Source organism: Silene latifolia, chromosome 6 (genome assembly GCF_048544455.1).
Source record: "Silene latifolia isolate original U9 population chromosome 6, ASM4854445v1, whole genome shotgun sequence".
Lineage (NCBI taxonomy): Eukaryota > Viridiplantae > Streptophyta > Magnoliopsida > Caryophyllales > Caryophyllaceae > Silene > Silene latifolia.
Genome location: NC_133531.1, coordinates 69318189 through 69331218, shown reverse-complemented (window position 1 = coordinate 69331218; position 13030 = coordinate 69318189).

Sequence of the window (13030 nt, the reverse complement as noted above, 5' to 3'; positions counted from 1 at the left end):
GTACAACTTAGGAAGATCTGGAGAAGAATGTGTAAAGCACAAGGGTACCATGAGAAATGCTCAAGTTTTTATTTGTATTTAATATTTTTTTATTAATTTTTAATTACTAATTAGTGTCACATCATCAAAATTTAATATTCCGTTAACCGTTACATTAAGGGCTCGCATGGAATGAAGGAAACAATTAGTGGGGTAATGTTTTAAGGGAAATAATTACCGGGGAATATAATCCAGGAAGTAATATGTTCCTTATTTGCAAGTTCGGAATGCTAAGAGAATTATTAGTAGGGTAATCTATTTTCGGGTTTGGTACAAGTGTAATTAGTGCATTAGGTATAAAATGAATTCATATTTGCTCAATATTGAGAGTAATGAATTACTCCAGTAATAGTTACCCATAGGGAGGGTGGGTAATACATTATGTAACACCCCCGCACACCAGGATGCCTTACCAAGGACCATCCCCGTGTATGAAGGTGTTACCATCTCGGTCACCCGAGGTAGTAGATCAAATAGACAATAAAAGAACATTATAATTAATAACTTTAACACCTTACAACCACGATACAAAACTGAATACAAGAGATAACTATGATTGCTAAAGAACTCATGGGTCTGACACCTATGCCGGTAGCGTGGTGACTCGATTCCCTCCATGACCAACATCAACAATCAACTGTACCTGCTAAGCCAACTGCTCACCATCCCCGAATGGATCACCACCGTTTTGAAAACATAACACGGGGTCAGTTACTGAGCAATTAAGGTAAGACAAGTACGATAAATAACCAACTGATCATCCACCAACCCCGGTCTCCCGATCTCGCACAGTAACCGACTACACACCAAGGTGTGTAGCCCTGCCAGATTACGCATCGCAACTGGTAATCCTCGCCGCCAGTGGGTGACCGCAGCCCATCCCCACCAAGTCCAGCTCCTCAGTGAGCGACTAACAATCCCTGTCCCTTAATGTGCACATCCCCTCCCGTGACGAGTTCCACGGAGGGCGAACTAGGGTGTGAAGCCACTCCCGCAAGTGACTCCACCACAAACACACACACACCACAGCAACACAGCTGTCACAACACCACAACTGTCACAACACAACCACATCACCACCGTCGCCACAACACTCATACTCCAATGACCAGCAGATAACAATAATTACAAACAAACACAATCTTAAATCAATTGACAGTAACCGAGTAGGGAAACCCTACCTCGTCGCAAGCCATGAAAAGCATCCATACACAGCCAGACCAGACTCCAATATGCATCCTACAATGATAGCCATCCCCTATTATACAACTATCCTCAATAACCTACTTGAAGACACAAGGCAGAGACTTACCTAATTATGTAAATCGATGATGACACGGATGACGACCACGCATGCAACCTTCCTAAGCGAATCCCGTCTTTCCCATGGTGGAGCTGTAGGTTATGTATATGATAGTGTATGGAGGTAGGGGTGATAGGAGAGAGTGGCAGGCTAGGGTTAGAGAAAGAGGAACTGTCGAGAAAATGAGAAAATGAAATGAATCTCGCGAACTTGCGTTTTATATTAACACGTCAACAGCTGCCATACTCGGTCGAGTACTGGAGTACTCGGCCGAGTAGTGTGGACAATGGGCCCACGGGGGCGCTTGGGAGGAGAACAAGCATTTACATTTGTGGAGTCGCCACCAATTTATTGTGGAAAATTGGAAACCGTTCGAATACCTCGCGTCATGTCAAGACACAAAGTAGTGACATGAACACCAAGAACTCGTTACCCTTAGCATTCTATGTCTAGAATGACTCTCGTGGATGCCAATGAACACGGATGTTCACGAGAGATCCGGGTAAGGGGTGGGGGTACGTATTAGGAAGCTCTTTTGATCGAACACCTAATCCCGTCCGCCTCGATAGCGGCCTCTACTAATGATAAGGGAAGTTATCTATACTCGATGTATTGTCGATTATATGCATGAAATGCAACACCCAACGTTTTAATCCTAACATGTGATAATTAATACTAAGTCGGTAAACACGTAATTTAACATACAATTAATGTCGAAGTAGAGATTTAAGTGCAATTACATGTGAAGGCATACAAGTGATACGAGAAATATAAATACAATAATAAATACAATAATGAAAATATTACAATAATTTACATTGGATTAATGATTTATGTCGAAAATATCTTTAAAACAGATAATTTGGGAAAAGAAAGAATAAAGGAATTAACGAACAGGAATTAAGGGTGGTAATACGAATAATAGTTAATTAAATACGTAACTAATAAACCAAGTCAAGGCAACACGGGAGTTCGAGATGAATCAACCAGAACAAAGGCAGCAGAGCTGCGCCCTCTGGAAGAGGCGCACTGCGTCTGTTCCTTGGCTCAATTCTGGCCGTGAAGCCGAAATTGCGAATCGTTAATGCTCATTGGTAACTTTAATGATTGATTAGTATTGTTTACTCGGATGAAAGTGATTAGCAGGTTATTTACATATGATTGATGGTCATAAAAGCGATAAACATGGATGAAACCGACTAGAACGAATTAATTACAAGGTTAAAAGGATTAATAATTAACAAATTAAGGAACTAAACAAATTAATTAGGTTAAATACGATGAATTAATGACAGACTAATGATGAATATGATAAGAAACAGATGAGAAATATATCAATGATCGAATTTCAGAAACTCAACATGAATGAATCGAATTTCCACAACCCGGTTTGAATTTAATTACGAAAACCCGCAAATATTGGTTACTTGGGATTTAAGTCGGAAATTAATGATGAATTATATGTTAATGACGATGAACAATATATATGTTAAATTATTATGCTATTATATCAAGGAATCGAAGAACAAACGAAAACAAGTAAAAAAACAAACGAATTGACAAAGGACGAAGGAAGAAGAAAGGAAGCAGGAACTGCGGCAGCCTCACGAAGAGGCTCAGCAGGTACTACGCTCCTTCGAAGAGGCGCAGCAGTTGCTGCATCCTTTCTCGACGGTTGTCCTCTGATAATCCGTAAAAAGGGTTTTAACAATGGGTTTTAGAAATCGGTTTCAATTGTATTTTCGACATAAACCTTACAATATGATTACAAAAGATAAATAACAATAAATAAAAGAGAGATTTACACCCTCAGACTTACATGTTTGACGAAACGAGATGAACTAAGTTTACGATTAGTGATGCTCGACTCGAATGTAGCGAAAGTGCCGTCGTAAGAGGAAAACGATTAAGATTGATTAAAGTTGATTATGGTGGAGTTGGTCAAATTGGTCGGTCATGCAAAACGAGGCTGGTAATCAGAAAGATCCGAGCTTATGTGGTCGAAAGTTCAAGCATGTAGACGCCAAAAAGTAAGAACGTGGTCTAGAATGCAAAGGGAGAAGAGAAGGGCGGACACTCGCGTGAGAAATATGAGGAGCGAAGGCTCCTATTTATACTAATCACGCGGAGGAAGTAGGGTTTTCGGAGAGATTTTGGAAGTGAATCTCGAAAAGATATGAAAAAGATACCAAAAATACGCAGAAAAGGACTTGGGAAGAGGCGCAGCACCTGCTGCGTCTATTCCCAAGTGGTTTCCTCCTGCGGAAGAAAGATTTCCGTGTTTAGTTTATGGAATAACGGAATAATTTGGTTTTCCTTAATATTTTGTGTGAATATTACGGGAAATTGTTTACCAAAGAATAAAAGATTTATAAAATATGGAATAGAAATATCCGGAACATTCCAGAACATTCCGACTTGGCATTTTAATGCTTTTCAGAAAATGAAGACGGTTTTAGGCCCGGACTCCAAATGTACTCTAATTACTGCCAAAACGACCGTATCGGCACGTAGATGACAATTAAGAGGTAGACATAAATGTTTGAGCGATCACTTGACGATAAACTTACGAACTGTCACAAATCGTTCCGCGTACCAAACATGCGGCCCAATCATTACCGGGTGGTTTCCGGGAGGTGCAGAAATGAGGTATCTACAGAGCCCCCACTTTGACTGAGGCTTGGACAAGGCGAAAGTCAAAATATAGCCATCAGGTCAATCGAAGAATACAACCTGACGACTATGGCGACGCGAGGCGGCTCGAAGGGTCTGAACCAAGGACCTGTCGTCGGGAACATTTTAGAGTCTGTCGACTACCGGGGAGGGTCGTTTAAAGTCCATTAGATTACGTAAGGAAGCTCGCCAGCCATAAGAAGAGACCATACATTAGATACCCCTGGGTGAAATGTGACTGAAGACGCTTCGGCAAAATCTTTGAAAATCCGAATATTACTTGGTGTCTGAAGGCATTAGGGGCCCCAGGGATTCTGAAGAAACTTCTTAACACTTCTGAAGGCTAACTATGAAGGTTATCTCTCACTAAAGGAAAGGCTGAAGGATAACTCTCTCTAAAGGACTGAAAGGTATGAAGGTTCGCCTGGGGAATAAAACGTTGATTTTGGGAAGAAGGCAATGACACACGATGAATCTGCTGGGAGAAATCTGTTTGTGTTCAGCTTCAAACAAACTTCGGAAGAATTCGGGGTCGATGTTGATCTCCATGTCTCGAGAGAGAATGACTGTCAGTCGTGAACTCTCGTTGGGGAACTTAATCGGGAACTGATCTCCATGTCTCGAGAGGGAAGTCTATCCGTGTACTCTCGCTGGGGGAACTTAATAAAGGCGTGTCGAAATACCTGTCAAAAAAGGAATGCTCGTTGTGACAAGCTAGGTCTTGTGTAAGAAAAATAAGGCGATAATTTGTTGTTGGCTTGGAGGATGTGGATCCGGGTGAAGAACATACGTCAAACGGACCAAATATGTGATGTAGCATCAAGGAAGAGGCGCACCAAGGATGGGCCCACAAAAATAACGAACTCATAACGAATTTTTGAAGACTTGTATGAAGGGGAGCTGAGGAAAAGGCGCAGCAAGAGCTGCGTCCCTTGGAAGAGGCGCAGCGCCTGCTGCGTCTATTCCTGGGCGTGTTTCTTCTGCGTAAAAACCCGATGAAACAGGGGTTTCATTTCATTTACTCGAAACACAAAACTTCAATTACTTTGTCAAATTCCAACCATTTCCGTCGAAATTTGATCCAAAAGCTTGCATTTGCCATGACTAATCGAGGTATGTGTATCAATCTCGCATTTATCTTCCGTATTTGCTCAAATGGGACCGACAAAATTAGGGTTTTCGACCCTAATTAGTCGAAAATTTGGGGCTTTTCCCCCAAATGATTTTGCCTTGCAAAATTGACTTTGTAAACGGCCAATTGGTAGTATAAGGATCATAACCATGTATTTGTTTCGAATTTTCGTTGAGTTTTGAGCATTTGAGTGAAATTGAGACGGTTTCACAGCTAAACCGTACATTGCTTCGAAAATGGCCTTAGGATTGCCCATTTGCGACGAAACTTGATATTTGGAATCCTTGTGTGATGGGTAAACTTCCTACCATCTCGGAATTTTGGTTTGTGACGGCTTTTTCAGGACACTTTTTAGGGCATAATCGCCGTTATAACGAAATGCTGTTGAAATTCCGACTCGAACCCATGACTAGGTTTCAACTTAGGCTTGACTCGACCCAAATCATCATATGAGCGGACGGTTTTGTGGTTAAATTGCTGAAGATGGCAAGAAAAGAACGATTTCGGAACTCCGAAAACTCGAAAATCCCCTAATCAAGGCTTGTCGTCACTCGACGCGGCCTAAATTTACCTTAATTTTGCAGGTGACGACGCTTCTACGTCTGGGGGGGCTCTCATGGACATAGACACTGCTGTTGACCTTTCTCAGGTGCTTGAGGAGGCGTTGGAGGAGGCTTTCACCGCTGCGGTGATGGCTGCTGAGGACGAGGTCCAGGAGGAGGCTGTTGAGGAGGAGGAGGCCCCGAGACGGGCTAACGTTGGACGAGGTGGTCGCCAGCTGAGGGGAGCACCTGCGTGGACTAAGACCTGGGACAGCAGGCACTTGCCCTGGAATGCAGAGGGTCACCTGTCCTATAGGACGGTGAAGAGCTTGGTAAATAGGATTCATAACTCTTCATTCATCTTCTTCTCATTTCTGTTTGTCATTCCTTTTCTCCTTCATTTAAGCTAAAGATAGCTTTTGTTTCAACTTAACATAGGAGGCCGGGAACATCAGGTCGTTCTCGGGTTACACGATAGCGATGGGGTGCTACGAGAGGCTGTCGGCTGAGGAGCGGGGCATGATCGAGCGGGGAGCGTTCGGCGCCTTGGTGCAGGCCTGGAGGGACATTGCGAGGAGGAAGCTTCGGGCTAACCTTAGTCTCGTCCGAGCGTTGTTGGACCGGTTTTGGGACACGACCTCCACGTTTCACCTGCCTTTTGGTGAGGTGGGGGTCACGTTGGAGGACTACGGCATGATTTCTGGTCTGCCGTGTGGGACTGAGGTGGTGGAGTGGCCAGAGACGGCCATGAGGGTTGACTCGGCGGAGGCCAGGAGGTTGATCGGCTGGAACTTGGTGCCGAAGGCGGCTGCGGTACCTGGCTTGGTGCCTAGTTCTTACGTGCGGGACTACTTCGCGGGGAAGACCCCGGCGTTGGTGGTGATCGAGGGGAGGGAGACGGTGTTGGAATATGTGTCCTCCGACAATAATGCGATCACGACTGTTGATCATGATGATCACATGTTTAAATCTCATTATAAAGAATACAATTGGGAAGTAATATTGTTACTGTCAACTGGTCAACATATATCGGTAATGATTGGCTGACTAGAGTTTGACATTCTTTGTCGTCGTGCGACGTGGTGATCATTGACCCCTAGGTCATACCTATAGGGCAACACTCTTAATTGATTATTTAATTAATCGTATAATGTTACGAGTTAATTAAATTACTTGAAAATTGACGAACGATTTTGGAAGTATAATTTACGTATCAAATTGAAATGTGATTAAATGAGATGCGGTCTGAGTAATTGAATTGTATCATTACTCGGATGAAATTATTGTTTACAGAAACAATTAATTTGAATGAATTATTATAAATACGATTTATAATTGGTAAAATATTTTGGCACAAGTAATTATGAGATTACTAAGTCGATTTTTGTATGTGACGTATTTTTGATAATACGTTGATTTTTTATATGTTAAAAATTACATAACAAATTTATATAACATGTGACATGTGACATATTGACAATTGACAAAAATAATATGGAATCCATATTAAGTAAAGTGCCGAAAAATTGGAGGAGTATTAGGCTTAATATTGTGTTTATAATTAAGTGGTAAACATAATGATTAAAAAGGAAGAGTAGCCATGCAACCCTATTAACCTTGTGAAGGCAAACTAATGCATGCATTGGGTGAGCTTTCTTCCCTCCTCTTCCCTCCTACCCGGTTTTACCAAGGGAAAGGCAAGGGTTTTGCCTTAGATTTTTGATTAATACATTACTGCAAGTGTGTATAATTTATTCATTCTAACCTATCATCCAAAATACAATTTCTAGAGAGAATAAAAATCCTCCTCTTCTTCTCTCATCAAAACCGAAATATTCAAGTGTTAAATAATATTTTGGTTCAATTTTCTACTAGATTAATATTATACTAGTACTTATAATATTAATTTGAATTAAGAGAAAGCCTTGGGTATTAAGCTTAGGGAGAGATCCTATACTTGGATCTTGTTCTTCCATCTTAGGGAAAGCTCAAGAACAAAAGAAAAGGAGATTTCTTTTGTGCCCATAATACCGAAATCACCTATGTAAGAACATGATTTCTCCTCTATTTTAATATTGTTTGCATGCATAAAATCCGTATTTAATTTTATGACAAATTAATTTCGACACATATGAGTATGTTAGTATGTATAAAGATCTACATTTCCTTCAATCGGTATTAGAGCCACGGTTGTTTGCATGCAAATCGGTTAAAAGTTTTTTCGAGTTATAAGAATAACAAATAAAACTTGTAAAATTTGTGTTATTATGAGATATCACGAAAATAATCCATGCATGTTAATATTTCTGGTCCTAAAATGTTTTAGGATATTTTGGTTAATTTTTCGGATTTTTATTGTTCATAATTTACAATAATGGCATTTAAATGTGATTTTATGAGTAAAAATGTCATTTTTGGTCTAAAATTAGCTATACTTCGAATTTTCAGTTGGTTTTGGATATGTTGTCACATATATTATTTTGAGATAACCTGTAAATTTTCATAATTTTTGGACTTGTTATGCTCGAAAAATGAATTTTTCATTATTAAATTCGGATTTAGGTGAAAAATAGGTTAATATGAGTTAAATTTCGAATCTGGTCAAAGAAAATTAATATGTTGTCACATGCAATTTTACAAGATGTGTGTAAAATAATTGGCTATAAAGAAGTCTTTTTGCATGATTTATGGATTTTTGAAGAAAAATAGCATAAATAGTGACATTATTAGTGGAAAATTAATAAAACATAATCTATGACTTAGGAAAAACGTCTAATATTGCATTTTATTATCTTTTTCAGATCTAAAATTGAAAAGTTAGTGAATATAATTTTTCCATGTTTTTATGATGATTTTATTAAAAAATCGATAAACCGCAACATTGTTTTTCCGGAAAAATTTCGAAATTTTTAACCTAAGATTTTGAACATTATGAGTGTCATGGTATTTTTCCAGAATGTTCATGAATTTAAATTTCAAATTTCAAATTTATTTGAAATTTTGTGATTTATTTAAAGTTTATGGCTTATTTTTGTAATTTTTGATCCATTTATGAACAATTTTATAAATATGGGTTGATTATGGTCAAATTATTAGTGAAGACTAAATTTTGAGTCCTAAGAGGTTAGGGTAATTAACTTATGCATAAATATGAGTTTATGTATTTTTGTGATTATAAAATGTTGAAATCACGCAAATCCGTAAAAACCGAGTAATATACGATATTGGCTAATTAAAGGCGATTTAGCATAAAATTGAGCATGTTCATACATATTATAATGCTGCATTTTATTTATGATTGTCATAATTTTAATTTATGTAATTTTGAATTATGTAATTTTACTTAGTATGGCCTTAGATTTTAATTGGTATTTCCCGAAATGTATGGGAATATCGATTCGGTTGTAATTTTTATTGTGATCTCGTATCACCGTTTTGTAATTTAATAGATTTATTTTATTTTAGTTACAAATGTATAATAGGAAATTATGTAATTTATTATGTAATTTTATTCATTCCGGAGTTCCAAAAGACGGATTTCTTCAAGAATGGCGATACATAAAGACGGTGTTACCTCGAGATGCGTGCCATAACCGAAGTTCAAGGGACCAATGGAGTTGGTTTCCGAATATGTAATAGTTAAATAGTTTTTCTATTTTAGGAAAGGCCATACTAGGATTTATTTATTTTTATGCTTGCATTTTATTTTATGTCGCATGCATCGCTAAATCGCCATAACTAAAACATGCATCCTTATTTTATCAAGTTTATCGACCGTGTCAATTCGAATTATCGTAGTTCACCGCTTTAGTTCACTTAAAACATGAGAGATAATAAATTGACATGACCTCTCGCTAAAACAATTAATTGAGACATAGCCTTACCAAATAGTAGAAACCATGAAAACCTATTTTGCGAGGGAGTGCGCTCGGCCCCACCGGGGTACAAACCTTGTTACGTAGGGGAAGTGGGTGATGAATGTTAATCCACCGAATTCATGTTGATAAGAGATGTATCGGCCACACCGTGCCCAAGTTAATGTGGGTTTGGATCATGGACACATTTATTCGAAATTTGGATTGAACTCAACAAAAGTTTTTGATAAGGGATGTATCGGCCCCACCGTGCCCTTGTCGAATGTGTTTTGGGCTAAAGATAATTGTTAATGTAATATTATCGACCAAGAGTTCTAAAAGTAGAATCGATTAAACGTTAATCCACCGAGTTATATTGATAAAGGATGTATCGGCCCCACCGTGCCTAAGTCGATATGAATTTGGGTCTTGGAATCATTTATTCTAGTTGGGTAGAGGTCACTAGAAAAATGCATAAAACTTGTTTAAATCATACATTTTTACGAGTATTATTATTAAAACGACATTTGTTTTACTCCTTATATTTTGTTTTGTAGACCACTTCTTTTTCATAACAAATGGCAACACCAACACCAACTCCTAATGCCACACCTCTTGCTAGTTCGTCATGGCTCCGATCCTTTATGGATCGATGTAAACTTGAAAAGAATGGGTCAAATTTCTCCGAATGGGATGCCCAACTCAAACTAGCCGCCGAAGGTGACGACAAGCTTCGTTACCTTACCGAGGCCTCTCCACCCGAACCCTCCACTAGGTCCACCGCGGCCACTAGGGAAGCATATGAGGCTTTCCAAAAGGAGTCCGCCGCAATGAAAATGTCTTGATATTTGCGATGGAGGCGGACCTCCAAAGGAGAGCCTTTAAAATGGGCAATGCTAATGAGATTTACTCCAAACTTGTGACCATGTTTTCACAAACTCCGCGGATCGTCCAATATGAGGCGGCCGCGGCATTCTTTGATCTCAACTTTAAAGAGGGCCAAAAGGTTAGCCCTCATGTGCTCAAACTCATGGAGCTAGTCGAGACCTTGAAAATTCAAAAGGTTGAAATCCCCAAAGAACTCATCGTAGATAGGATTCTACACTCCTTGTCCAAAGTCAAGGCATATGTGCAATTCCGGGTGAATTTTAACATGCAAGACAAGGATGTGTCTCTTGAGGAGTTGCACAAGTTACTTGTGCAAGCCGAGAGGGACATAGGGTTAAATGTGAACCCTCCCAAGGATGTGCTTAACATAAGCACTAAGAGTAAGGGGAAGTTCAAGAAGAATGGGAGAAAGGGCAAGAAGCTAGCTCCCACATTCACCAAAGCTAAGCCTAATGAAACTAGCACCTCCAAAGTCAAGAAGGGTCCTCTTGATAAATGCCATTATTGTAATGGCATGGGACATTGGAAAAGAAATTGTTCCAAATACCTTGGTGATATCAAAGCTGGAAAGATCACTCCAATAGGTAAATGACTAACCTTCTTTTATGTTTCTAAATTCAACTATGCTATTATGATGCAAAGTTGTGATAATGTATCTCCCTTTTTATTGTAAATAGGGCCTCCACCAAGCAAAGACAAGGGAAAGGAAAAGCAAGCATGAGAAACCATGGAGAAGCTAAGGATAGCTTTTATGGAGCTTTGCTTTTCATTGTCTTATTTCAAGTTATGTTTTGGATTTTAGAACTTTAAGTTTCCGTGTTCGACATGGAAAAGTATTTTGGATAATGGTTTGTATTTTGGATGATGGTGACTTGGTTTGCAACCCAAGTCACCCGTTTTATCATTTATCCTTTTATGTTCTAAAATTCATCTTTAAATGCTTGCACTTTGAAACATAAGATTAGTCACTTAAAGTGATCTAATAGACAAATATAATGACGGGTTTCATTATATGTCCACATGCTTAAAGCTTGTGTATGATCATTTATAAAGCGATATTGAGTCTATGAACTCTCATAAAGGAATGTCAATCACCAAGTACACATATGATATCAATAACTATTAGTCTATCTATGAGATAGTTCTCCTTATACTTCAACATCATTAATTTGTGTCTCATATGCTATCTTTGAATATATAGTGTATTTATTCTAAAGATAGAGTGGGAGAAAAATGAGGACACAACACACAAGGCAAGATAAAATTGTGTACTTGTGTAAATGAAGATCTACGCAAGAGAGAATGATTTGAATGAAGGTATATCTATTTACATAGTATGCCGAATAGATGAGATCTATGGTCTCAAGATAGTTCTATATTACTAAAGAGACCAAGAAAAGTAATCATAAGAGTATATTCTCAAGATAACTACACGAGGAGACCAAAAGAAAGTTTTGGAAGAAAAATGACTAATGTAAAGTCTTAACAAGTTTTGACTAAGTTTATGAAACATTTGACCAATAGTTTCAACCTTGAGATTTACTTAAGAGCCTGAATGAATCATAGTAACATACTAGTTATGATTGAGTTGCAAAGATTGATATACCGATATCTTCAATGGCCTAAGTTTTTTTTTAACCACGCAAATGTCATTTGCTTAACCTCACTATGAAATGGTTAAACCTCCTTCCAAAAGGGTATTTGCGAAGGACGTATTCTAGATATTGTTTATATTTGAATAATGACATTTCTACACATCATTATGACATGAGTGTGTTGGAGATTTAAAATCTCTTTACGTAAGGTTAAGATGAGACCACTTCAAAATAGGTATTTTGAAGGGATATGATGGGAACATATATGGTTCTATCTTAATAACTTGGCAATGCAATTTATATTTCAATTCTTGAATAAATTTCGATTGAGAGGTCAATTTCGAAATGTGTAGAATTGAGTGGGAGTTAGGAAATTCTCATGTGAAGACATGGAATTTAGTGGGAGCTATCATCCTTTGAATATTTGCGACTCATCACTCATTAAAGAATGACGAGCTAATACCTTCTTTCATAAAGAAGCTTTTGAGTTTTCAATTCTGGATGAAAATGGACAATGATGAATCCAATTACATCAAGGGATGTTGGATTAGTATTAAGAGATACACATCGTATCAACATTCACATAGGTTATTCATGTAGATGAAAATGGAATTGCCATTAGCAGTCATGGTCGTTCATTGAACCTATGAACGGTGATCTCATGATTATTAGTAACTAATGTTTCCGCCATTAGAATAATCATGTACATGTCCAATTATGAATCATATGCATAAGAACATGATGATTGATTGGTGAGCCATAATAGAAACGTCATGAATTCTCAAGTAGAATCCGATGAGCGATTTCAGTGTTTAACGGAATACTCTATTATGTGTCAAGAGGTTGCACATATTATAGGGAGTCCGAGCACATATAAGGATTTATGAGAATCCCAAATCTTTCAAGCCTAGAAAGAAAAATGAGAAGTTTTTGAAAGATGCTTGGTTGAATAAGAGGTTATTCAAGATAATCTTTCCTAGTTAAGCTAGGACTTGTGAGAAGTA